The sequence below is a fragment of the Mesocricetus auratus genome, unplaced genomic scaffold (assembly GCF_017639785.1).
Source record: "Mesocricetus auratus isolate SY011 unplaced genomic scaffold, BCM_Maur_2.0 Super-Scaffold_100045, whole genome shotgun sequence".
NCBI classification, from domain to species: domain Eukaryota; kingdom Metazoa; phylum Chordata; class Mammalia; order Rodentia; family Cricetidae; genus Mesocricetus; species Mesocricetus auratus.
This window is the reverse complement of record NW_024429222.1, coordinates 2,266,259-2,293,380: the sequence shown is the minus strand read 5'-3', so window position 1 is coordinate 2,293,380 and position 27,122 is coordinate 2,266,259. Positions and strand designations below refer to the sequence as shown.

Here is a 27,122-nt window from a genome sequence, read left to right as displayed (position 1 = left end):
ATGGCTTCAGAATGCACACTCCCCTTGCAGAGAACCAAGTTATGTTCACAATACCTACACTGGGGGTGGGGTGCTCACAACCCCCTGTAACTCTAGCTCCAGGAATTTCCAAGGCCTCTCTCTGGCTTCTAAGGGCACCTGCACTCACATGAACATAAGCACAGATTCATGCATGCACAGTTAGAAACTTTTTTTAAAAAATCTTTAAAATAAATAATAAAAGAAGTAGTGGGAAGATATAAGATAATTCCAGGCATAAGTGGCAGCTTCAGCCCCACTGTCAAGGACCCCAGCCAAGTGCTGTGTCCTTTCTGACCAGTGTGGCTCAGCAGCCAGATGGCAAGGATGATTCCATCCCCCCAACCCAGGCAGGCTGTGAACAGGCAGCGTCAAGTGTGGTCCTCATCGGCTGAGCCCTAGGGCCCAAAGCTGCCTTGTTCTAGCAAATGATGACTTTTTAATTTTGAGCCTTTGGTCCCTGGTGAGAGAGGTGGAGAGAGGATTGAGGATGGCATCTGGATCCTGCAAAATCAGAGAGACCTTGGGCAGGGAATGACCTTGAGAGGTCATTGCCTGCCTCCTTTTCTTCTTTGTCCAAGGCCCATACTGGGTACTGGGTTACTTCCTTCAAGAAGTAACTCTCTCTCTCTCTCTCTCCCTCTCTCTCTCTCTCTCTCCCTCTCTCTTTCTCTCCCTCTCTCTCTCTCTCTCTCTCTCTCTCTCTCCTTCCTCCCCCCTCCTCCTACTAGCACTTCTAAAATCCTCCAATGCAAAATTGATTCCTAGAGGCAGGCCCTGAGTGAACTTGGGGATAGACAAATACATTCAAATATATTGAAGCCTTGGCTTTAATTCCTGTAGTGGCTGTCACATTGCAGAAGTCACTTGGTCTTGGTGGGCTGTCACCACCTAAAATGAGGGGAAATTCTCATCCCTGGTCACTCACAGGGTTGAGGGGGCTTAATATAGTATTGAAAAAAACCTTTTGTTAAGTTGACATAAAAGAAAATAAAGAGGATAATCTCCTTAGTGATGCCATCAATCTTTTTTGTTGCAAAATTAGCTAGGGAGAGACACCATACTCCTGACATCCCAGGAGCCCTAGCACAGATCTCAACCCATGTCCTCATATATCATTTATTTTGGTCTGCACAAAAGACAGTAAGAGAGTCAGGACACAGATGGGGGAACCAAGACCCAAAGAGTGACAGGTTACCCATCCCAGCATATGTCCCAAGCTATAACTGCTAGCAGAAAGCCTCATATAAATAATACAATTAGTCAGTTGACCTTAGTTCAAATCCCAACACAGCCATTTACTAGACTATAGACCATGAGACAAATCACAGACCCTTTCTGACCCTCACATGAAACATGAAGACCATGGAACCCGCTTTGCAGGGCTGACTGTGGACCGGGTCTGTAGCTCAGTGCTAGAGACCTGGGTAGCATCTGCAAGGCCTGGGAATAATAGTCATGGAAGTGTCTAGCACATTTTCACATCTAGCTGTGTTTGGTTATGACTCATATTTCCCAAAGCAAATGTGAGGCATATTGTGAGGGTTAGCAGCACACCCCATGTCCCCGTGCGTCAAGGACAAAGGTCAGTGGAGGAAGGTGCCAACAGTTATGTTCCTACTGCTTTGGTCTTTTTAAATTGTCATCATCTTAAACAAAGGAAAATTACACAAAATGGAAGGCAGGTTGCACAAACGATCAACGAGGATAGTCGAACAGCAGCACGAGCTGCCGCAAGATAGGGAGCATGTTGAAGGGGGAAGTAAGCTTGGAGTCTACCCTCGCAGCCAGGTGAGTTCTCACTGACCAGCAACAAGGAGCAAGGCTGCTTGTTCGCAGAGTCACTGTAGCCTGGTTGCAGAGAGTCCCTGCTGCAAGGACCCTTACATAAGCCAGGTCACAGGGTGAACTGTGATTTAGCAAAACGCAGAACCATCCTTCAGGAATATTTTCTCATTACCGGGGTCACTCAGGGCTTTAGCAGCCTGTCCCCAGGGCACAGTGACTGATGGAGTAAGCCCTGCTCCACCCAGGAGCACAGGTCTGTGGGCATCTCCCCAGATGCACATCTTTAGTGATGCTCACCCCTAACAGACCACTCCCTTTGCCATCCTGGGGTCTGTAGTCCCGTGGGTTTTGGAGCCTTCGGGAGGGCTAAGACGCCCCGGCATACTCCTCTTCTTCCTTCTTTAACATATCTGCTTCACTAATGATGACATTTTCACCAAGTGGCAATGACAAAAAAATTAGTTCATGGCCCTTGGCAAGTGAACATTGAGCATTCTTATTAAACTTTCAAGGGGAAAATGCAATCTGTGCATGCAGGAAGCCACTTGGTCTTTGGGAAAGACTTGGGGGGAAGACCCCCCTCAGATGACACACAGGGAGGATGCAGGGGCCTGAATCAGTTAGGACCTGCATGCTCAGAGGCATAGGACCAGCCACACAGAGGAAGCAGAGGGTCTTTGACTGTCCTCAGCTATACCAAAGCCTGTCAAAGATCTCGGTGGCTTAATGAGCCCCTTAAGCTGGGCACTGACTGTGTTCTTTCTGCTGGCTGGCTATGCACAGCTCTTCCTCAGCCCCTTCCAGCTCTTCCTCACACCACCCCCGCTCCCCACTTACTGGAAATTATTAAGAAAGCCTGGCATTAGGCAGAACACAGCAAGCTTACTTCATGTGCCCCTGGCGCTACCTCTGGTGCCTTTAAAGGCAGGGAACTCAAGCTTGTGAAGGTACATCCCACAAGTGGCATGGAGATGAGATGCTGCAGACTTCCCCAGGGCTCATGCAGTCACTGTCTCTATGCATTGCAAAGCATAGAGCCAGGGTCAAGAGAAACTCGGCCTGAGCCCTTGGAGCTGTGTGCTGTTCCGTCCTGTGTAATGTTAGCATGCGCCATTTACATCTATGTCTGTTGATCCTGACTGAGTTGGGCAGTGAGCAACCCACACAGCCGTTTTCCACAGCCTGGGCCTCCCACATTGGAGTCTATTTTCTCTTACTGCTGCACACACAATGCCTGGGCACAGCTCATGCTTGGCCTTCAACATATGCCTGTCACACATCTGTATAAGCACATGAACTTTTGAAAATATATATTATATACATATGTAATATATAACATACATATATATGTATATGCATATATAATATATATTTGATGGTTTTATGTGATTTAAGTCTCAATGTCAGGTGTTGTACCTGTCAGGCTTTCCTGTGTTCCCTTTTCTCCATCATGGTTGCTAGTCTGGGCTTCCTGCAAAAAAAGAAAACAAAGAGGTTCAGACTCAGAATAGCTCTGGTTCTATCTAAGGTTCCTGGTCTCTCTGGGCCCTGACTTCTTCATCTGCAAAATGAGGCTCCTGGACTCCGGCTTCTAAAAGCCCTGTCAGCCAAGTCCTTCAGACTAGGAGGACAAGCCACTCAGAATGAGACCCACACAGTGCTCGGAGAAAGATGGCCGACTGCCACTGCTTCCTCTCTGCCCCTCTGTTGCTGGATCCATTCTCGTGATCATTTCCAGGTGCCAGGATGCTACCCAGAACTCAAGCCCTTTTCTGACTAGACAGATAGTCTCTCATCTTCACAGTAGCATAAAGTCAAGAACCAGATGCAGTCGTGACTAAATGCAATGCTCTGATTGGCCAGCAAGGGTGAGAACCCCCTCATAACACAACCCCATAGGCTGAGAGTTGGAAAGCAATGGTTCTTCAAGGCAGGTATGGGTACATGCTGCAGTAGTATATTATTGTGAAAATATCTTGCATTCTGAAAAACTGGAACTTCTGCTGGACCTCACAGCCAGAGTTAATAATACTTCTTACAGTCATCTAAGACTTCGGACTGCTGTCCTACTGTGTACTCAGACAGTTTGTTTAACCTGCCTTTAAGAGAACAATGTGACGGTCAACATTACTGGCCTTGGATTTCTCATGTAATCAGCCCTTACAACCTAAGCTAATGCATAGCTGTGATCTTAAGTTATATACTCCCCCATGCCCCTGACCCATGAGTAACAGTAGTGTGTGTGTGTGTGTGTGTGTGTGTGTGTGTGTGTGTACATGCAGGCACATTATGGTGATAAATGATAAAAACAACAAATGGGTCAAAACAGAATCTTACAAATCAAACATCCAATGTAGATGGACACAGTTTGATAAGTCCGTGTGCTGTATTGTTTGTTTGCTGTTGGGGTCAGGAGAGTTCAATCCTTTGTAAAAACCCTGTTAAACATTTCAGTGAAGTATCCGTCTGTCCTACCCTATGTGATAGCCCTTTGTTAGGTACAGACACGGGGGTAGAGGAGACAGGCAGTATTAAGCTAGGCATAGGACACAGAGACAGACTCATGCAACAGACAGATTGGGGATAGGCAAGAAACCATGAACTACAGAGATGGGGAAAAGGAGAGAATTCAAATCTGGACAAACTACTCCAATGGAAAGTGAACTGTTTCTTTCCTTAACACAACACCAACACATTTTGGATACTCTGGAGTTGTCACTGATGCAGTTGAATCAAAACATTTTGAGAGAAAATTTAGTCACATGCTAAGGGAAATCCAGCAATGGCAAGATTCACCCATTTCACAGTCTCACAGGCTGAAAGTTAGGAGGAAATGGTTCTTAAGGTAGGTGTGATAGTTCATGTCTGTAACCCCAAGAGAATTGCCACAAGTCTGAAGCTAGTCTCAGCTATATCTCAAGACTCCATGTCAAAAAGACATGAAAGTTTGGCATGATTCTTACTGTAATGCCAATGGATCATACTGCTGGGGCAGAAGTTTAAGGCCAGCCTTGGCTACAGAGTACAACTCCAACTTGGTCACCATATCCACCACCCCCAAAAGAAGACAGTATGGAGGAAAGAAAGGAAGTTCTCTAACAGCATTTCTGGAAGGGATGGATGGATGCTGGACTCCTGAGACTAAGAATAACTCCCCGGGGCCTGAGAGTTGGGAAGCATCAGGTAGAGTTGGTGCTGTGAGAGTTCTATTACATTAAAGTACAATATAACAATGTATACTGCTGTATTTTGAACAATGCCAAAAGATAGTATCAAAAAGTATGAGGGGTTTGTTGTTGCCTTGTTTCACATCTGGTTTTTGGAATAGACTCTCACTCTGTCACCAGGGAGGTCGCCAGGCTGGCCTCAAACTTAAACAATTCTGCCTGAGCCCTCTATGTGCCAGGACTATTGGCACAAGCCACTATAATATGACATATTCCTTTTCCATCTTAAATCTATATTTTTTTCCTTTACATCATTCTCTATATTGATTATAACGCTATTGTAGAAGAGCATTTCATGTTTTATATTGAATATCCCCATACTCCTCTAACTTTGCTCTCCTTCATCCCATTCATTCCCTTTTTCCCCTAGACAATTTAGCTATTATTCTCGTGTCAAATAAACATGCATGATTTTATGTACCTATAAAATCTAGGATCCACAGATGAGTGAAAAACCTGTGTCTTGAAGACTAGTTTAATCCACTTAATATGATTATCTCCATTTTCCTGCAAACAATATAACTTCATTCCTCTTCATAGCTAGAGAACTTGTGTGAGTGCTTGCACGTTCGTGTGTGTGTGTGTGTGTGTGTGTTTTATACTTCCTTTATCCATTTCCCTGTCATTAGACTCCTCAGTTGACTCTATACATCAGTTACTACTCAGTAAATACTGAGATCTTCCTGATGCAAACTCTCAATAAAGTGATGATTTCCTACCGAGACACCAACATAATGTAATGTTGCTAATCACAAAATAAAATGAAGAATTGATCAGAAACATGAATCCACACAATTTCCCTGTGAAAATACACAGTGCTGTGTGTTTCATGAGTGGTGTGCACATTTACACTTGAGGGAGGAGCACATTTTCTCAGTGGTGGGGATAAATCCCTACTGCAATTGAGTCACAGAGCATTGTCATCAGTGCTGTTGTAGAGACTTCTGGGGTTTGCAACAATTCTTTAGCAGGTTCTCACACAGTAGCCCAGGCTAGTCTGGAGCTATGTAGACCAGGTTGGCATTGAAGTTGCAGCTGTCCTCTTGTCTCAGCCTCTTCAGTGTTGGAATTACAAGCAGGAGCCACTGTGCCTGGTTCATGACAACTTCTGCCTACAGAATGCAAACTGTCATGCCAAAGTGAGACCTTTCCATAGGCGTACTAAGTGGTTCTGCATTTATAGCAGTGTGTCTATAATCTCAGCAGGCTGTATAAACAGTACAGTTTGGGGAGAGGGGGCTAGAATGATGGCTTAGTGGTTAAAAGGCCTGGCAGCTCTTCTAGAAGACTAAGATCCAATTCTCAGCACTCACATGATAGCTCACAACCTTCTGTAAACCCAGTCCAGGGGGAATGATCCACTGTCCTCTTCTGACCTCCAAGGGCTTTGCACACTCAGACATGGCACTCAGACATACACTCCTGTAAAAGACCAATATACACAATTAATAATTTTTTAAAATTCAATTACAGTTTCAGAGCCAGAGTGGTGGCACATGCTTGTAATCCAAACACTTTGGAGGGGAAGGCAGAAGAATCATGAGACAGGCTAGCCCTGTCTCAAAAAAACCCACACCTATGGGGGATGGCAGAGTCCCCACCCCACAAAAATGTAATTTTGTGTCTCTCCTTTCTTCTTTCTTTTGTTAAAAACAAAAACAGAGTTTCACTATGCAATCTATATTGGCTAAGAACGTGTGACCCTGCCTCAGCCCTGCAAATATGGAGGACCCAGGTAAGTACCACGCATACACGGCTTTGAGGCTCTCTTGTAAAAGAGGGTTTTCTCCTCGATGTCCTTACTGATCAAGCGTGATTTTAGCCACTAATGCTGTGGCTCTTGTTTTTCTTTTACTCTTTTTCTTATTTTCTTTAAAGCAAGGTCAGAAATAAACTGAAACAAGAAGAGGAAGAAGTCCATAATGTCTGACTGAACACAATGGCGACCCTGAGGGGTGACAGAGGCAGCCTTCCCAACTAGTGAAGCCGCAAGGTTTGCAGATAATGAAACAGATTGATCTAACACAGGGAGAGCCCAAGGCTGCTCCAGCTCCAAGAGGAAGAGGCGGCAGCTTCACTGGTGTGCTTTAAGACTCACAATGGGGCTCACAATGGGGACACATTAGCAGGTGGAGAGCTGAATGTCCTGCACGAGTTGCCAGGAGAAACACCTCCTAACAGACCTCTTTCCCCTGAAGAGAGTAGACCAGGGCTTTGGGCCCTAGACCCTGGGGAGGGAGCGCTTTTCAGGTCGAGTCTGCCAGTTACTGACCATTCTGGTATCTTCTTGTGCTTTATGCAAGTTTATGGGGGACAGGAAGTAGAATTGGGATGGGAAGGGGTTTGCCAAAGGATTTTGGAATCTAAACAAAATACGGTCTCCTCGCCCTTGTCCTTTGGATTTCTATAGCTGCCTGTGGTGATGCTTCTCTGTGACAGGCCAATTTAGCATGCACTCGAATGGAAACATGAATTGAGAGTGGGGGAGTGGGATGTTTTTGACAGTCTTATTCTGGTTCCCTAAGAATGGGAGGGAGAAGTTTCCCATCTTCTGGCAAGCCCCCACCCTGGCAGCCACAGGAATTAGAATCAGACCTCTGGGAAGAGAAGGGGTTGCAGTGCACAGAGCTGGAGTCTTGTTGGAGAGTGACAGAGGGACCTGGAGAGTCGATGGAGAAGAAGGAGCCAAGGGCCAGCAGAGGGAGACCACTGACAGGGGGAGGCCGAGATGTGGCGACCTGAGAGACAGGTGTCCCTGGTGCCCACAGCCTAGAGACTCATCGACCGAGTCCCTCGGGACTGGAGCCTCTGTGGTCGCTTCGATCCTGGGCGTCAGATCGATGGCCTGCGCTGCCGCGCACTCCCCACAGGGCCGGCGAGGCCCGATAAGTGGGAGCAATTGGGCCTGGCGACGACCAGGCACATCTTCTCGGCGCGGGTGCCGGGGGCTCAGCTCGGCGCAATTAGAGCTGAGTGTCTAAATGGGCCAGGCTCGCGGCAGAGCATGTCCCGGCCCCATGGCAGCCAGCCCCACAGCCGCCCGCAGGCCCCGGGAGGCCACACACCGTGCCTGGCTCCGGCCTCTCCCTGCCTAGGCCACTGTGTCCCCATCCCGCTCCCTGCGTTCACCCTTTCCCTTCCCAAGCCAAAGGATCCTGCCTCTATGCCTCTGGCTAGACACTGCCTTCTGAGTTTGTTCGGTCACAGAAATTCCAGGGCAGTAAATTCTGCCAGCTCCTCGAAGCATGTGAACCTTGTGCCCTTTGTAGCAGGAAGTCATCACAACTGTGCTCTAATGCTGTCCTCCGTCCACCCACGAGGGAACGAATAGGAGCCAATAACGATGCTAACCAGTTTTGGCAATGGGCACATACATAGCAAGTCTCACGCAGGTGATGTTATGATTATTTCACGGTGAAGGAAACACCTTTTCACAATTATAGCGAAGAGCCAGGGGTCCTGAACCCGACTTGGTCATCTTAGGTAGGTAGGGCGATCACAGGAGTGGCCAGAGCCTTGGTGAGAGCAGACGCTTACAGAGAGACCGGAGCTGTTGATAACGGCTTTGGATCCAGTCTAGAATGGGTTAAAGCAGGAGAGGCAATAAGCAGACTGTAGTTGCCATGGGGTTACCTGGAAATAGCCACAGTAAACTGAAAACACAGTCAACCTGAAATACATTTACTATAGCTACCTACCAAACATTCTAGCCTGGTGTGGCTTCAACGTGCACAGAATGCTTACATTAACCTAGGCAAACTGAGCAAAATCGTCTAACAGGAAGCTGGCTGTAACAGCTGAGGTCTCAATGCATACTCAGCGATGGATGTTTCATAGACAGGCTATGCAAAAAGAAAAACACAGCATTCAAAACCTGCTGACAGACAGCACAGTGCCCTGTATTGCATTGGGTATTTTCTTTAATGATCTCATTGCCTATCCTGGCCTAGAAAAAGTCAAGTTTCAATTTTTTTTAGATAATTTCTTTGGAATGTGCATCACTTTCGTAACATCCTAAGTTTGAAGAAGTTTTAAGTCAAACTATAATATGTTGAGGATCATCTATAATTCAATCTCATTTCTCAGATGGGAAAATAGAGGCCTGGGGAGGTTTTGCATGCTGTCACCTGAAAGGAGCCATAGTCCAAACCCAAATGACTTTTCCGTCTAGTTATTTGGAGCTATGTCCTATACCCTAATCTGAAGAAAGAAGAGACTAGAATCCTGGAGCCTCCTTCTCCCCTCGTCTCTTCTCATCCATTTTCTCTTGGAAAGTAACATGGGTTGAGAAGTTTTTGTTTGTTTGCTGTTTTTTGTTTCATTTTGGTTTGGTTTGGCTTTTGTCCTCTGGGGTTGTTTATTTCAGTTACAAATTCAATACAAGTCCATTTCCTAGCTTAAGCACAAGGACATTTTCAAATATAAGGCAATGGCCTTTCCTTCTCCTCCTCCTTTTTCTTCTTCCTCTGAAATAGGCATTGTCATTTTTTAGAGCAGATTCTGGTTCACATTACCAAGCAAAACACACCAGGACTCCTCACACACTCTCCGCTTGCACATAAGCATAGCCTCCCCCATAGCCAACACCGACCACAGTACTACTTTTCTACAGTTTGCACGGTCTTAACATCTGTGACCCTCTCCTAAGGCCATGTGCTGCAAATTAATCTATATAATAGTTACTGTTATATATACCATTAAGTAGCATTAAGTAGAGACCTTGAAAGACCATGGTCATGAGGACTCCCCTTCCTGGCTTTCATAGTAGTCTTATAAAAGATTCGTGAGAGATCCATGTTTGCCTCATCTGCCTTGTGACTGCACACAGAAGATGCCAGCTGTGAGGAATGTGTACTTGCATACATGAATTTTTGGAAGCATTGGTCTTGGACTTTCCAGGTTCCAGAACAATACATTTCTATTGTTGTCTCGGCAAGTGATTGCCTGAATAGACTACCACAGCAAAGCCACATTGACACATCACTTGTCACTCAAAGCCTGTGGACTGTGGACTAAGGTTTACTCTTGGCATGCAGTCTATGTGCCCAAATAAATGTACTATATGTTTCCACCACTACCGTGTCACACAGAGTAGATTCACGGTCCTCCAAATCTCCCATGATCCTCCTGTTTATTCCTCCCTCCCCTCTAACTCAGAAACCACCAATATTTTCACTGTCAGCACTGTTTTACCTTTTCCAGAATGTCGTATAATTGGAATCATGTGGTGATACACTCTGAGATTGCCTTCTTTTGCTTCAGGATGTATGGGAATTCCTTTATATCCTTGCATTGTTCGGTAACTCAATTCTCTCTTGTGTTAAGTAGTATTCCATTGTCTGGGTATACCACGGGTAATTTAACCATCATCCTACTAAATAAGGCATTGATTCCATCTAAGTATTGGCAATTACAAATAAAGCTGGTTTTTGTGTAACCTTAAACCTTACTCTTTTGGGGGAATACCAAAAGGAATGATTACTGGGTTATATATGTCTCAGTTACTGTGAAAAAAACACACATTTGAAAGGGCAATTTATGCAAAGAAGGGCTTTATTTGGCTCACAGCCCATCACAGTGAGGAGGCAGAGGCAGCAAGAGCTTGAAACGGCTGATTGCATTTCCTGTACAGTCAGGAAGAACAGGGCAGGGAATGCTAGTGCTTAACTCACTTTCTCCACTCTGTGCAGTCCTGGATCCCGGCCCAGGGAATGGTCCTGCCCATAAGATGACTGGGTCATTAAGAGCACTTGCTGCAGCTCTCAGAAGACCCAAGTTCAGTTCCCAGTACACACATAAAGTGACTCGCAGCCACCTGTAACTCCAGTTCCAGAAGATCTGATGCCTATCCGGGCACTGTATGCACACAGTGCACATAGCTGCACCAAGGCACGCACGCGCGCGCGCACACACACACACACACACACACTCTAACCAAATATAGCTTTTTAAAGATAAGTCTTAAAAGACAAACATGGTATGTACTCACTCATATATGGATTTTAGACATGGAGCAGGGGATTGCTAGCCTACAATCCCACTACCACCAGCAAGCCTGTGGATGCTGCTGCAACTTGGGTGCAGAGCATACCGGGCTTGCAGGGAGCACAATATTTATAGAGTTTTAATGGTTGCATAAGTAACAGGCATTTCATTGGCTCATCTTGGGGGCAGGGGTAGTTCCCACGGACCAAGTTTCCTGGTATTACTTTATGAAAGACCCCGGCACGCTTCAGCAATTATTAACCGGGTCCCATGACTACTATGGTGATCATAGACACAACTGGGGGCAGGGGTAGTTGCCAAGGACTAGGTGTCTTGGTATTGCCACATAAAAGACCCTGGCACGCTTCAGCAATTATTATCCCGGTCCCATGACTGCTCTGGTAACCACAGATCCTGTTTGACATCCTGCCAGCTGGGCGAGGCACCTGGTCTGGGTTTTTTCATTAGGCAAAGGCCTGGCCTTGCTTTTCTTTTCCTAGGGGGTCCTGGGTAGGGGTCTTTCAATATGCAATCCTAGAACCCTCATCCAGTAGCTGACCGAAGCAGGGGCAGACACCTACAGCTAAAAACCGAACTGAACTCCTGGAACCCAGTTGCAAAGAGGAGTGATGAGCAAAGGAATCAAGACCAGGCTGGTGAAACCCACAGAGGCAGCTGACCTAAACAAGGGGGAATGCATGGACCCCAGACTGATGACTGAGAGACCAGCATGGGGCTGATCCAGACACCAGCTTCCCCGAACCTGGGTGTCAGAGAGGAGGCCTCGGCAACTTATGGGACCTTAGAGGGTCGATAAGTATTTATTCCTAGCATACAAATGGACTCTGGGAGCCCATTCCACATGGAGGGATGCTCTCTCAGCCTGGACACATAGGGGAGGACCTAGGCCCTGCCCGGGATTGTATGACAGACTCTGAAAATCCCTCATGGGAGGCCTTACCCTCCCTGGGGAGGGGAAGGAAGATGGAGTGCAATGAGGGGTTGGCAGGAATGGAGGGTGGGGGGGGAGGGAAGGGAAAGGATACTGAGAGTAATATGTGTAAAAAGTTAAATAAAATAATAAAGAAAAGTCCACATTGAGATAAAACTTCAATGACTTTCTCGGAGGCTAACCTTAATCTAGATAATTCCTCACAGATGTGCCCACAGGCTTTCTTCCTAGCTAATTCTAGATTCTGTCACTCTGCTAGCACTGCCTTTCACATATGGCAACTATAGGCTTCCTTCTATCAGAAGCTACCAAGCGAATGCTCAAGTTTTGCTCTCATCAGCATTTGATGTGGATATATATATATACATATATATATATACATATATATATAATTTAAATTTGAAACAAGGTTGCTTCACATGTCAATTCCAGGTCCCTCTCCGTTTCCCTTCCCTCCTCCCGTGCCCTCCCACCAACCCCCCCAATATCCCTTCATTTCCCCAGGGAGGGTGAGGCCCTCCATGGGGGTGTCCATAATCTGTCATTTCATCCAGGGCAGGGCCTAGACCCTCCCCCAAGAGTTCAGGGTGAGAGTACATCTCTCTTTGTTGGATGGGAGTCCAAAGTCCATTTGTATGCCCAAGATAAATACTGATCTACTACCCAAGGCTCAATAGATTACCTATGCCTCCTCACTGACACCCACATTCAGGGGGTCTTGATCAGTCCCATGCTGGATTCCCAGACATCAGTCTGGGATTCAAGAGCTAGCCCTTGTCAGGTCAGCTGTTTCTGGGGGTTAATAGACCCAGACATTCTAACGGTTGTATAGTGGTGTCTCATCAATTTACGCTTCCCTAAGGACATATGACATGGAGTATCTTTTTTATATATCTATTGTCATCTTCATATATTCCTATCTGATTTTAATGGGGTTGCTTCTAGTCTAATCGATGAGTTTTTGAAAATTATTCCTATATTTTGGATAATAGTACTTCATTAGATACATGTTGTGAAAATACTTTCTTCCAGGCTGTGGATTGCCTTTTCCTTCTCTTCTTTCCATGGAGCAGAAAATTTTAATTGTAATGAAGACCTGATCATCAGTTCTTTCCTTCATAAACCATGTCTTTGGCAATGCCTTTCAAAGGTCTTTGCCATCCATGACTGGGCATGGTGACAAGTGCTTCTAATCCCAATACTTGAGAGGCTGAGGTGAGAGGATCAGGGGTTTGAGACCATTCTTGGCTACAGAGTGACTCTTGGGCTATATGAGAACCTACATTTTATAAAAAGTTATTGCCAAATTCAGCATCATGTGAATAATCTCCTAACGGTTTTACATTTATGTTCGTGACCCGCTGAATTTAACTTAGATGGCAGATGTAAGATATGTGCCCAGGTGTGTATTTTGCATGTGGATCTCCAGTTGTTTGGTGCCATTTGCTGAAAACATCATCTTTTCTCCTCAGACAAAAATCTTTTGCTCTTTGTCAAAAAGGAAGTGGCTATGTATGCATAGTTATTAAAGGCTCTCTAGTCTGTCCTATTTACCTGTCTCTCCGTTCCTCAATGCCTCATGGTCTTGTGACCAGTGTTGTTTAATAATTCATTTTGAAATCACATAGCATCAGTCCTCTGACTTTTTCCCTTTGATATTCAGTTGACTTTTCTGAGTCTTTTGCCACCTCATATAATATTTTGAGACAGGGTCTCACAGTAGCCCTGGCTTGCCTAGAATTCGTTATGTAGACCAGTCTAGCCTCAAATCCAGAGAGATCTCCTGCTAGATGTATAGTTTGCTAGAATTATGGATAAATATTTCATTCCTGTGTGTTAATATGTTTTTAAATGTCAAGGTACATTTATTCGTTACTAACATGCAGTATGTAGCAATTGATTTAACACTTTAAGTTTACACTCCATAACCTTGCCATATGTTGCTTTCTTGGAAGATTTTTGTCTATGCCTCCAGACTAGTAATATGTGACTAATTACAGTTTAATTTCTTCTCGGTAAGTATGCCTTTTATTTTATTGTCTTATTGAATTAGGTCTATCAGGATAATTTTGACAAGGAGTGCATGAGACTGGGGACTCTTGTTTGATCCTGTTGTGAGGAGGAAAGTTAGTTTGTTAACATTACTGTGGCTAGCTGGAGGCTTTGTAGCTATTCCTTATGATGTAGATGACATTCTCAGTTATTTTCCTTTTTGTGTTTTTGAAAAGCATGAATGAATGCAGGATTTGGTCAAATAACTTTTCTTCATCTATTAAACAATAATATGATGTTTCTCCTTAGCTTGCACATGGTATGAATTACATTGGCTGGTATTAATGTGTTAGATCAATCTTGCATGTCTAGAATAAATTCTTCTTGGTTTTGATGTAGAAATCTTGTAAACATCATTGTATTCAATTTGTCAATATTTTGCTGAGGATTTTTGTATGACTTAATGAGAAATGCTGGTCATCTGTTTCTTTCTCATTGTGTATTTGTCTAGCCTCAGTGTTAGAGCAATGCTGGTACCATAGGATGTGCTAGGAAAAATTCCGTCTGTTTCTGTCTTCTGAAAATTTTTACAGAAAAATTTTTTCCAATTATGTTTGGTAGAACTTTCCAGTGACTATCTGAGCCAGAGCTGCTTAGGAGGCTATCGATTAATGATTCTGTTTCTATAAATTATACAGATTCATTCAAGCTGCTACTTTTGCATTGCATTGCTTTGCTAAATGCAAACATATGTGTCTAGAAATTGATCGAGGTTATTAAATTTATAGACAGAATTATTTATGCTATTCTTTCGTTTTTATGTTTATGGTAGCTGCAGAAATGGCTTCTCCCACATAAATGATATTAGTAATTTGTGCCCTCTTTAAGTTAGCCTGGCTAGAGGCTTGTTGATTTAATTTATATATTCAAAGAACTAGCTTTCGATTTTACTGATTTTTCTGTATTTATTTCTTGTTTGCAATTAGATTGATATCTTTTTTTCTTCTACTTACTTTGGACTTAATTTGCTTTCTCTTTCAAGGTTTCTAAGCAAAAACTGAGCTGGCTACTTCTAGCTCTGTCATCTTTCCTGATACAGCCATTTGGTGTTTTAAGTTTCTCTCTAAACACTACGTTTGCAGCAACCTCTAAGTTTTGTGTTTCTTTTCATTTAGTTAAACATACCTTGAAATTTTTCTTGTTGTGCCTTCTAACTCACATGTTACTTAAATGTGTGTTGTTAAATCTCCACGTATATAGGAAATGCCCAGATATCATTCTGTAACTGATTTCTAGGTCATTTACTTACGGCTTGACAACAGGCATCGTAAGAGGGCAGTCTCTTAGATATGTTAATGTGGCCGAGAATGTGAATGTGTCTATTGAACTGGACAAGAACAGCTATTCTGCTGTTTGTGACTTATTGCTCTATGGATGTTCGTTGTGTCCACTTGCCTGATGCTGCTGTGGACGTCAGTGTGTCCGTATTGACTTTTGCCTGTTAGATTGGTGCATTTCTGATGGAGATTCTAAAGTTGTCAATTGCCTGAGTGTGTTCATCCATTTCTCCTTGAAGCTCAACCCAGCTTTTGCCTCATATACTTTGATGCTCTGCTGTAATATGAGTATACATGCAAAAATATATTTTCTTGGAGAATTGTCCCTTTGAAATTATATTGTGACCCTCTTTGTCCTTGTAACTTTCTTTGTTCTCCAGGTTTCTAATTAAATTGAGCCATTTGTGTGTATTTTTAAAATAGGGTCTCATGTAGCCCAGACTACTTCTAACTATGTAACTGAGAATGATTCTGACTCTCTGGTCCTCCTGTGTCCACCTCTGTGTGGTAGGGTTACAAGTGTGCACCCTCACATGTGATTCTTTGCAATACAGGGGACTGACCTCAAGGGCTTTAGGTGCATGCTAGGCAAGCACTCTACCAACTGAACTGCGTCCACAGACCCATTTTCTTTTCACTGATGTTAGCTTCACATTGTTCGTCCATTTGCTTTTGATCTATCTTCAAATATGTATACAAACATAAGGCACATTTAGGTTTTCCTGTGTTCAACCCAGAGCTGAGTGTTGGTTCCTGGTTTGCTCCCAGATTCTGTCTTTCAGTGATGACATTTACATTGAAAATGGTTTGGGCTGAGTGGTTCTATCCAGCATGTGTGTCCTGTTTTCTCCTCTGGCCCTACTTCTCTCTTGTTTCTGTCTTCCTCTAGTTTTTTGCTCTTTGTGGTTGTCTGCGTTTGTGTAAATCAAGTTTCTCCGTTCTTAGCAAATGCGTACTTACATTTATGTTCATGTTCTTTTTATTTTTGCTTTATTCCATGGTTACCCTACAGTTTTCAGGATACACTGTGGCTAACCCAACTCTACTTTGAAATAGCCCTCTACCACATGAGAATCTTACAGTGACAAGATAATCCTAATTCCTTCTCATCTCTAATAGCACTGCTGCACTGACTTCACTTGAATCTAAATAATTACATGTGCATACATAAACATGAAGGCACACATAAGTACATGTGCATAAATAACCTTGAGTTAGTATCATTAGTTTAAACAAATTACTAGATCAATTAAGAGTAAGGAAATCAAGTGGGAATTGACAAGATGACTCAGTGTATTAAGGCACTTGCCATCGTGTATGATGACCTGAGTTTGATCCCTGAAACACTCATGGTAGGAAAAACTTCCAGCCACCACATAAGTACAAAACAGAGAGAGAGAGAGAGAGAGAGAGAGAGAGAGAGAGAGAGAATATAATAAAAATCTTTTAAAGGAAATACAATTGATCTAATTAACTTTCCTCTCCACTTCTGACCTAACCTTTGCTCACCCGCCTTTTCCTGTGCAAGCTGAATTCACATCCTTCCCCTTTTCTCTAAAGAATTTCTTTCGGCGTTTCTTATAAGGCATATATCTACAAGTCATAAATTTCAAGAAACATTTTTTCTTTAAATAAAAATACTCTCCATTCCCCCTCTGCTTCTGAAAGAAACTATACCAACTACAGAAATTTTTTTGGCTTTCCTGGTTTCTGAGAAGTAGGATATGATTTTTAGCTTTGTTCTTCTACATAAAAGGTAGTTTATTTCTGTTGTAGAATATTATTTTAAGATTTGTCACATCTGTTTACACTGTAGAACATTTGTTTAACGATGCAAAAATGTGTTGCATTCTTTTATGTTGCATTTTTTAAACTCTGTGAAGCTGGGATACTTTGCCTGTCTAAAACACCTCATTGGTTTAATAAAGAGCAGAATGGCCAATAATGAGGCAGGAGCAAGGAGTGACAGGGCTGGCAGGCAGACAGAATAAATAGAAGGAGAAAAAGGGAGAGAAAAGATTAAGGAACTAGAGAAGGAGGAGAGGACTCCAGGGGCCAGCCACCCAGACACACCGCCAGACATGGAATAAGAAGGAAAGAAAAGATATACAGAAATAGAGAAAGGTAAAAGCCCAGAGACAACAAGTAGATGACATAATTTAAAGTTAAGAAAAGCAGGCAAGAAACAAGTCAAGCTAAGGCTGGGCATTTATAAGAAAGAATAAGTATCCATGTGTGATTTATTTGGGAGCTGGGTGGAAGGACCCCCAGAAGAGCAAAGAGTAAAACAAACAACAACGTTTTTCTCATGTCATCATTGGAGTTTTTAAAACAAAATTATATAAAGCACATGACATGATATTTAGATATGCGTGCTGTGAAATGATAGCTACATCAATTATCCTTACACATATGTCACCTCACAATTACTTTGTGTGTGTGTGTGTGTGTGTGTGTGTGTGTGTAGTCAGAGCACATATCTATCCTCAATGAGTTCAAATACACTATATACATTGCAGTGTTCCCTTCCTTCTTAGTTTTAGTCAGTTTTTCACCACTTACAATTCCTGAAATAGATGATTACAAAGATAAGATGGTTTAGCTCATTAATCCCCTGCATCTTGCTTTCAGGCATGTGACAAAGCCAAGCATGGCAAAGTGTGGACCAGAAATATGCTCACTTCGTGGCATTGAGGAAGCAAAGAAAGAGACAAGACTGGGGTCCCAATAGGCACTAGGCACCACCTCTTAAAGACGCCACCACATTCCGATAGCACCATGAACCTTTGGAAGTCATTCGAGATCCATACAAGAGTACATATGCCGCACCTGCTGTGCGGCCTGCATCAGAGAATGTAGCGAGTTGGTCGGGATAGATGACACAGAGACCAGTCGGTTGCTTTAAGAAAACGTTATGCTTCCCAAGTCAGCTTAGGAGCACCCCAAATCCGCTTAGGAGAGAGAAGTCCACTTAGGAGAAGTCTCCAAGAAAAAAGAGCTTCCCTTTTTAAGGACTTCTGCCATCCATCTACATACAATTCTTTCCAGACTTCTCACCCTCCTGGCTGGTGGTTTAATCTCCGGCCCCAGAATCAGGGAGACACTGCAGGGGGGACAGGAAGAGGCATCTAGCCATAGGGGGTGTCAAAGTCATGGTGTTTCAGTGAGTAAGCCCTTATCTGAGCCCTATCAAGAGCTTTATAGCACTGAATTGTTTTCAGTAAACATTATCTCAAAGCTGCCTGCTCCCAGGCCGAAGGGGAAGTGGGTTTCTGCTCAAGGTCTGGTGTCCCCACATACATAGACACCATGCCATACAGGGAAACATCAGCGTTTTCTCACCCCACAAAGCAGAGACTGCACACTCTGACCACTTCCCTCTACTCCCAGTGCTGGAGGCTGCCATTCTACTCTCTGCTTCTATTATGTTGACTGTTGTAGGTACAACACATAAATAAGTGAGATCATGTGATGCCTGTTCTACTGTTTCTAGCTTTATCAACTTAGCAAAATGTTCCCCACGATCATGTCTGTCTTTGCATTCTCTGACATGCTTTGTGTCATGACAGGTTCGAAGGTAAGAGACAGGAGACTGGACTGAAACCTCTGCAGCTATGAGTCAGAGTAAACATTTCCTCTTTATACTTCATTCCAAGAGTTTTCAAAGTGCTAGAAAGCTGGCTAAAACTGATGGCTATCCTTCTTTTTAAGGGCTGCATACTATTCCACTGCGTACTCACCACACTTCCTTTCTGTTAGTGGGAATGTAGGTCGTTTCCCATCTGGACGGCTGTCACCAGTGCTGAGCTGAGCATGGGCATGCTATCCCCCTTTGGAATGCTGATTTTGTTTCCTTTGGGAACATATCCAGTGTGGGATTTGCTAGATCATATAGTAATTTTTATCATCTTTGTGTGTATGCATGGTGTGTCTATGTGTACATACGTGTGTCCACACTTGTGTGTGTGAGTGTGGGCATGCATGAGCCACACATACATGCACGTGGAGATCAAAGGACACAGGGTGTCTTTCCACCTTTCTGAGATAAAGTCTCTAACTTTGTCCACTGCCTACGCCAGGCTAGCTAACAGGCTAGCCTACAGGGATTCTCCTGTCTCCACTCCCCATATCATGGTAGAAGTGCTGGGTATCAGCTATCCACTTCCATTTCCGGTGTTACGTGAGTTATGGAGATTTGAACTTAGGCCTTTGCATTTGAACAGCAAGTACCTTACCCACTGGGCCTTCTCCATAATTTTTATCTGATAATACTATGTGTAACTTCTTGTGGAAATTCCACATTGCTTCCCATAATGGCTGCACCAATTTACATTTTCAGTGACAATGTTGAGAGTTAGCTTTTGTCTACAACCACACCAACGCTTACTAAAGTTGGTCTTTTTGTAAATAGCCATCTTGATGAACGCACTACAGCTACTGTGAGGTGGCGTTACTCTGTAGTAACCACACACTGACCTTTGCCCCTGAGATTTACATCTGCATCCATGTTGCTGTCCTCGTGTTTTTATTTCAGTCTGAAGAATGTCGCAGAAGCTTTTCTTAGAAGGCAGATCTGGGGGTGGCCATTCTTAGCTGTTGTCTAGGGCAGGAGTCTTTTAGGAAATAGAACTTTGTCCAGCATGGAATTCCTGGTGGTCTGGACTTAGTGGGGAGGGGTTGGGTGGGGGGCTGGTTTTGAGACAAGGTCTTTCTATGTGGCCCACAGCGGCCTCCAACTCACAATCCTCCTGCCTCAGCCTCCTAAGTGCTGGATGACAGGTGTGCACCTCTGCGGTCAGCTCCTTTGGCAGTTTGACTGTATGGTCTATCCTGTCTGGGCATGGGCAAGCCACTGAGGGTCTCTCACAGGCCATCCCTTCCATGTCACTTCCAATCTTCTTGACTTCTGTCAATTTAATGGCAATGGGCTTTCCTTCGGTGGTCCTACATGCCCTATGGTGGTTCTGTGGGAGACATGTGAGCTTTGTGGGTCTGACTGCTGAGTTTCCCACCAACCCTGAGGACTTCTCGGTCACTGTTTCTATCCTTTTTCTCTCTTCTCCCTAAGTCCCTGTAGTGCATATGTAGCCTCTTCACCGTTTTCATTGCTTTTTTGGTTTTTTCCTCTCGGCATCATTCAATCCAATCTGTCTTTGAATTCAGGTTCTTCTGCCAGACCAGCTCTGCTGTTGACATTCTCTGGGCTTTTTGATTGTATGTTTGCTTTTTAATTTCAGTAATTATGTTATTCGGCTCCAGAATTTCTTCTTGTTGAGTTACACGGTTTTTTCTTTTCTGTTGATCTTTCAGTTTCATTGTCAAATCTCTTCAGGTCACTTGCTTGCCTGTCTGTGTTCATAGGTCATTGAGCTTCTCTGGAATGATTACTTTGCAATCACTGTCCAGTAGTTTGTAGACCCTTCCTTCTCTCTGCTCAGTGACTGCAGATCCTGTGTTCCCAGGTGCTGTGCTTCTCTGGTTTTCCATGCTTCTTGTAGCTCTGCCTTGTTTCCTTTAGTGTCTGCTTCCAAATGTCACAGTCTGGCCTGGGTAGAAAAAGCCCTTCTCCTAGGATCCGAAGGTACCAGCAGAGTGAGGAATGCATGCCTTTGGGTCCAAACCCAGATGGGCATGGATGCTTATGCTGGAGGGTGTGGGGCCATCTCCGAGGTGCATGTAGAGACTGTGTCTGCTAACACATAGACACACAGAGCAAAAGACTCCTGGTCAGGAGCTAGACATGGTAGATATGGCAGGCACAGCTGTGGTGAATGTCCCGTGGGCGTGCATGTGAAGCTGCCAGGATCACCAATCCCACAGCCTTACACACAGCAGGGACTACGGCAGCCCTGTGGCACACATGCAGTATCATCAGCAGATACTAGGAGTGGCACCTAAGAGCTTAGTTGTGTATAAACTGGCTGGACTTGATGGGAGAGCAGTGGCTCCTAGTCCAGTATAGGAAGGTGTGCCCAGTAGCTACAAAGGCCAGATCAGGCAATGGTTCTGGCTCCAGACAACCTGGTCAGTGAAGACTGGGAAGACCCCTGCAGTGGTCACTAGGACTGCGAGGATCTTCAGGGGTGATGGCTGCTGAGGTGTGCACTTTCCTCTGCCACCTCAGGATGTGCACAGATGAGGGACCTCAATCTTGGGCTGCCCTGGACATGGAACTGGGCAACCACGGGCAGATTGCTGTCTGTACTTCCTGCTGCAGTCAGAGCTATTTTCATACAGGAACACTGACTTCACTGTGATGTGTATGAGAGTGAAAACTGGGGTTTCATCTTCTTAATTCTCAAATCAAAGATTTTCTAAATCTTTGTTTCTTCTACAGTTTGAAAGCGATACGCTACATGGCATTTGTGAGCAGTTCCTCTGGCCTGATGTTCTCTGAGAATCCTGGAGTGAGACATTAATTTGGGGAGATTCCTTCAGTATTGTTTGTTCCTCCTGTGTTCCTGTTGTGCACACTTACACCCTTCGCAGCTGTCCCGTAAGTTGCGGGCTCTAGTTGAGGACATGCTCTGATGAGAGCAGTAGCAGCTACATGTCTGGGACCTACCGCTTGGTGGCATTAGGTCAGCTGCTGCTGGAGGTTTCCCTCATCACTTCTATTTAACCGTAGAGAGAACTGAGGTTCTAGCAGACATGAACTTGCCCAAGGTCACAGAAGTATTAGTTGACTAATGAAAGGTGAAAAACCCAGGTGGGTCTGACTTCTGACCACAGCCTTCACCATTAACATTTCAGCTTGGGGAGCTCCCAACAGCACGTTCTGCAGGGGAGATAACAGAGAGGAAGTGTAGAAGGGTGAATATCTGGGTCCCTTGGTTCACCACACAGATTAACTCAAGGTTTCATTACTCTGACCACCAGTAACAAGCCAGGATGGGTCACTCAGCCACTCCTGCCTATTTCTGTCAAAGACAGACCAATAGTAGCTGAGGTCAACAGCTGGGGTTGAATGCATCTGTGTTCTGAAGCCACATAACCTTGGTACACAGAGAAATCTGTCCCTTCAGTCACTGTGCTGCGTGTGATATCCGTCTGCATTGCTTTGCTTAGTGGCTTCCAGGTACAAAAGCCAGTCAGTCTTGACTTTGCCAGAGGAGGCAGCTGAAAATAGACTTGGCTTCTATCTCCCAAAGGCACATGGCTTTCATCATCTCCAAAGAGACACTCCTTAGGTCAAGTGGACCAGGCACCAACTCAAGGGAAGAGAAATGAAAGAGTCCGTTCTTGTCTTCGGGGGCTTCTGGCCCAGTGATGAGGCCAGGAGCCCTAATCTCCTGGTGCAGCCTGTTTATCCATCAAGCTGGGGCTGGAAGTCAGGAACCAAACGCTGGTTTCCTTTTCTCTTCTGTGACTCCCACGTCTCTTGTGGACTCTGATTCATTTTCTTCTATCTCAGGATAATCAAGCAGGTACTTTAGATCACTTGTATTTTTCTGTCACCTAATAAAAGCCATTGCCCAGAACATCTTTGGAAATTGCTAGGTAAAATTTCTAGTTCTTGCAGAGTGGTGCCAAAAAGTAGAGAAAATGAAGAAAAATGAGTACTGTTTGTGTGTGGTTACATAACTGGTACATTCCAAATGACCAACAACCAAGTGCTCTCTCCCCGCCCTGCCATCCACTTTTGGAGGAATGGGGTATATTCCTCTCCTTTGGTCTAGACAGTACCTCTCCTTACCCTTAAATTACAGCATTAGCCTGGTCCCCAGAAGTTTCCTATAGTCAGCTATAAATATGTGCCCCTCAACGCCCCAACACTATCAGTGTATTTTCTTGCAATGCAAGGGGGACTCAGTTGATAGGATGAAGGATCTTGAGATGATGAGGAGATGAGTCTATATTGTCTTTTGGGAGCAATGTCACATACTAATCAAGGAGAAGATGTGATGACTGAAGAAAGATGGGGAAATGCTGCGTAGCTGGCTCTGAAGGAGGGCAGGGCCCTGTGCCAAAGCTGCAGGTAGCCTCTAGGATCCGAAAGAAAACAAAGACATGAATCTCCATTGAAACTTCCAGAAGTAACACATCCCTGTAGGTTCACTTCAGACCATAAAGACCATGACTGAGAGCAACTTGGAAAGGAAATTCTTATTTGGCATTGTTGAGGGAAACCAAGGCAGGAATTCAAGCAAGAACCTGGAGGCAAGAACTCAAGCAGAAGCCACGGGGGGAGATGCTTACTGGCTTGCTCCCCATGGCTTGCTCAGTCTGCTTTCTCATATGACCCAGGGTTGACACCACCTACGTTGTACTGGGCTTTCCCATGTCAATCTCCGGTCAAGAAAATGCACTACAGACTTTCCTACAAGCCAATCTGATGGAGATATTTTTCCCTCTTCTCAGGCATCCTTGGCTTGTGTTAAATTGGAGAAAAAAACAACCAGCACACTTGGGAAGTACAACAAAAAGAGTATGGTGGTGTATGTGTTACAACAACCATTAGAAATGAATTGCCATCCTTCTACTTGGGTCTCTATGTGCCCGGGACATTGATTTTTAGAGTGTTATCAAGCTACCTGGCTAAGTCACATTTGGTTTCCTGAAAATCCATCCACTGGCCACAACCTTCCAAAAATACAGCTCACACGGCACAGCCTGCTCTCAGCTCTTGGACGGAGAACTGTAGCTTGTCACCTTTACTAATCAGGCACAAACCCAGCATCAGAGCTGGCCTTCCCATCTATGCAAGACCAGCCTCCCTGCTACCACAGGGTGCCTTGGCGGTCCTCCTAGCTGGGCTGGAGTGAGAGAGAAGAGAGCACCCCCTTGTCTACTGAGATGACTTTTCCAAACATCCCCTCCTCAGCCTTCCACATCATAGCTGTTTCTTGGTGACTGTAGGTGTTTGGGGCACTATGGGGGGCATTGTGATTGCACATTCCCTGATGCCAGCCATGGAAATTGCAGAGACAAAGAATTGTCACCTGCATGTGAGCTGGCTAGGGGTCTTGAGGGAACAGCAAAACACTGTGGAGGCTGGTGCTTCCCAGGGCTTGCTGTGGGAAAGGATCTGTTCTCAGCACTTTACAGGAGTGATTTTCTTTCATTCTTGCACAAGGAGCTAACATCCCCATTTTACTGATGAGGAAACTGAGGCAGGGAGATTTGTTCAGGGTCACATAGCCAATAGGTCTAGGATTCAAATAAGGCAGCTCACTCAGCAGTCAGCACCTGAAGCCCCTAGTTAAGACCCCAGGCTGAATGAGTCTGATGATGACAAGTATGTTGACCTCTGAAAAGTGTAGACATCTGAAGAACCGGAGACTAAGAAAGTGACAAAGAAGCTTTCCATCACCATGGCCAAAACTACCTGACAGTGACAGTCTGAGGGAGGAGTTATTGTGGTCCATGACTTCATAGGATTTGTCCATGGCTGCTTGGCACCATGTACCCTAACATCACAGTGGCGGGGCATGTACTGGCAAGAGCTGTTCGCTTCTGAAGCAGAAAAAAGGGGTCTACAGTATGGAGCCACAGTGAGAAATACCCCAAGGACGACTCAGTTACCTACTTCCTCTAAATAGGCTCCACCTCCAACTCACCAACTCCCGATCCTGACATCAAAGAATCAGTTCAGTTGTTTGTAATCTGATTGTCTTTGGAAATACCCTCAAAGACAGCCCTAGAAGTGTGTTCTACTAAGCCCCTAACCATGTCTTAATGCGATCAAATATACACTCAAGCTTGCCTGTAATGGCAGGTTTCTGAGAAGGCTGTGTTAACTTGTTTGCCAGGTTATACCTTAAACTACCCTTCCCAAGATGCCATTACTGTTGGTCAGGGTCTCAGATAGGTGTTTCTAACCGCTTGACCTCTAAGTCAAAGGATTGAAGTAAGGGCTCACTGGTTTGTAAGGAGACTTTTTTCAAAGCAAAGTGATAATACAGGCCAAATACATTTTCATGAGTGACAGTGGGCCATATGAATGAGGGTACTCCAGGACCCTGGTTATTCCACAGGCTTCATTTATGGGGTTCAAGGGAAAGACAACTTTGGCTGCTAAGGCATAGCATGGGTAGTTCTCTGTTTTGATTGACAAACTTGAATTCTGTAGGATTTGCTCATTGCACGTGTCCCTTTCCATAATGCATCTGATTTTAATCACGTGCATGCCCAATTATATGTAGGCATAAGACGATAAAGAGGGATTTTTCTCTAAAAGTTCACTCAAAGGATATACTTTGCCTTACACACTCCCAAAAATTAATGCAGGCTGGACTGGTCCTCCTAGCCTTCTACGTGGAGGTATTAGGAATAGAATCTGTCTAAGTTTGATGATCATTAAGGAGAGAAGATATTCATTCTATAATCCAGAGAGGGTTATGCATATACCTTGATACAAGTGGGGTCCTAGTTTGCTAACAGGCTTCTACTGTTCAGAGAGAGGTATGTGCACTTTCTATGTGAATGTAAAGATTCTATGTTGCCAAATGAATTATTAGAAGAGAGATTAAGAGGAGAGCTTGGGAAGGCTATGTAACAGAGGAAGCAGAGATTTGAGGGGTGTGGCTATGGGATGCCAATGACTGTGGCGTAAAGCAGAGCCAGGGACTAGATTCTCCTCTAGGGCCTTAAAAGGGGACAGCACTGCCAAGGCTCAGGACATTAGCCTCCAAAATGCCAGACATAGACATTCTTTTGTTTATGTCACTCAGTTTGTGTTTCTCATGGTTGTCTTAGGAAACAAATGCAGTTGTCAATTAATTCTGGCCCCTAAACAAGATAAATAGAAGGGAAATAACTTCTATTTGTTTCTACTGAGTGAGTCTTTAAACAAATAAGGTATGATTTAAAATAGTCTATAAGCAAATAAGCAAGAATAGGTGAAGGTGACGGGAGTCAAGCGTCCACCTTGCTTTTACCTTGGCGAAGGCTGGACAGCTGAGAAACTGCCTACTTCCCCCACTTTCAACAGAAAGCAATGGCCGCAGCTGCGATTTGCTTTATGCCCTATCCAGCTCTGTATGTAAAGATGTTCAAGACTATCCTGCCCCTGTCTTTCCCCTAAAGAAGCACCATTGGAAGAATCCAGCTCAACCGGACCATAGGCCAGAGAGAGTCAATGATACTGCAAACATCTCAACCTGAATCCAGATGTGAGGGCACACCTTACCATTCCAGAACTCAGGAGGCTGACACAGGAGGATCATGAGTTCCAAGACTCTCTACCCACCCCCAAAGGGTCAGACTCACTCCCAGAAAGAAGATCTGAATGCCCGGGACCTCCACTAAGAACAGATACTATCTCTGTCGACCCTTTAGGGCAGTACAGAGGCATGGTGGTTAGAACAGAACAAGCCCCCATAGGTTCACATGTTTGAATACTTGGTCCCCAGTTGGTGGAAGTCTTTGGGAAGGGTTAAAATGTGTGGCTTTATTATAGGAGGTGTGTCACTGGGAACAGGCCTTGGCAGGTTTCAAAAACCATGCCATTCCCAGTTAGCACTCAGTCTCATGATTGTATTTCAAGATGTGCACTCTAAGCTACTGTCTTAGTGCTTGGTCTTGCTGCCATGCTTCCATGCCACGAGAGTCATGGATCCCAACCCTCTGAAACTGTAATTCCCAAGGAAAACCTTTCTTCTATAAGTTGTATTGGTCATTGGGTCTTATGACAGCAGTAGAAAATAATTAAGACAAGGGGATTGCTTACATGTTTGAGAAGCTGGCTGAGTTTTTGTCCCCATTGTGTCACTTTATACTCTGTGACATTAGATAAATTAAACATTCTTATGCCTCAGTTTCCTGGTATGTTGGATGAGATCAACAGTGTTTCCTGTCGCTGGAAGTTTTAATAAACAATAT

The 27,122-nt window shown here is 44.5% G+C and overlaps 1 long non-coding RNA gene across 1 annotated transcript in view; it reads right to left on the bottom strand.

Moving 5' to 3' along the window:
- LOC110342642 overlaps positions 1 to 27,122 on the bottom strand; it is a 74,813-nt gene that overhangs the window by 45,286 nt on the left and 2,405 nt on the right. Inside the window, exons 2-4 of the long non-coding RNA XR_002384768.2 lie at positions 8,408 to 8,609; positions 6,347 to 6,455; positions 3,223 to 3,277 (exon numbers count right to left, since the gene is read on the bottom strand). This is a non-coding gene — a long non-coding RNA (uncharacterized LOC110342642). The remainder of the gene's footprint in view (positions 1 to 3,222; positions 3,278 to 6,346; positions 6,456 to 8,407; positions 8,610 to 27,122) is intronic.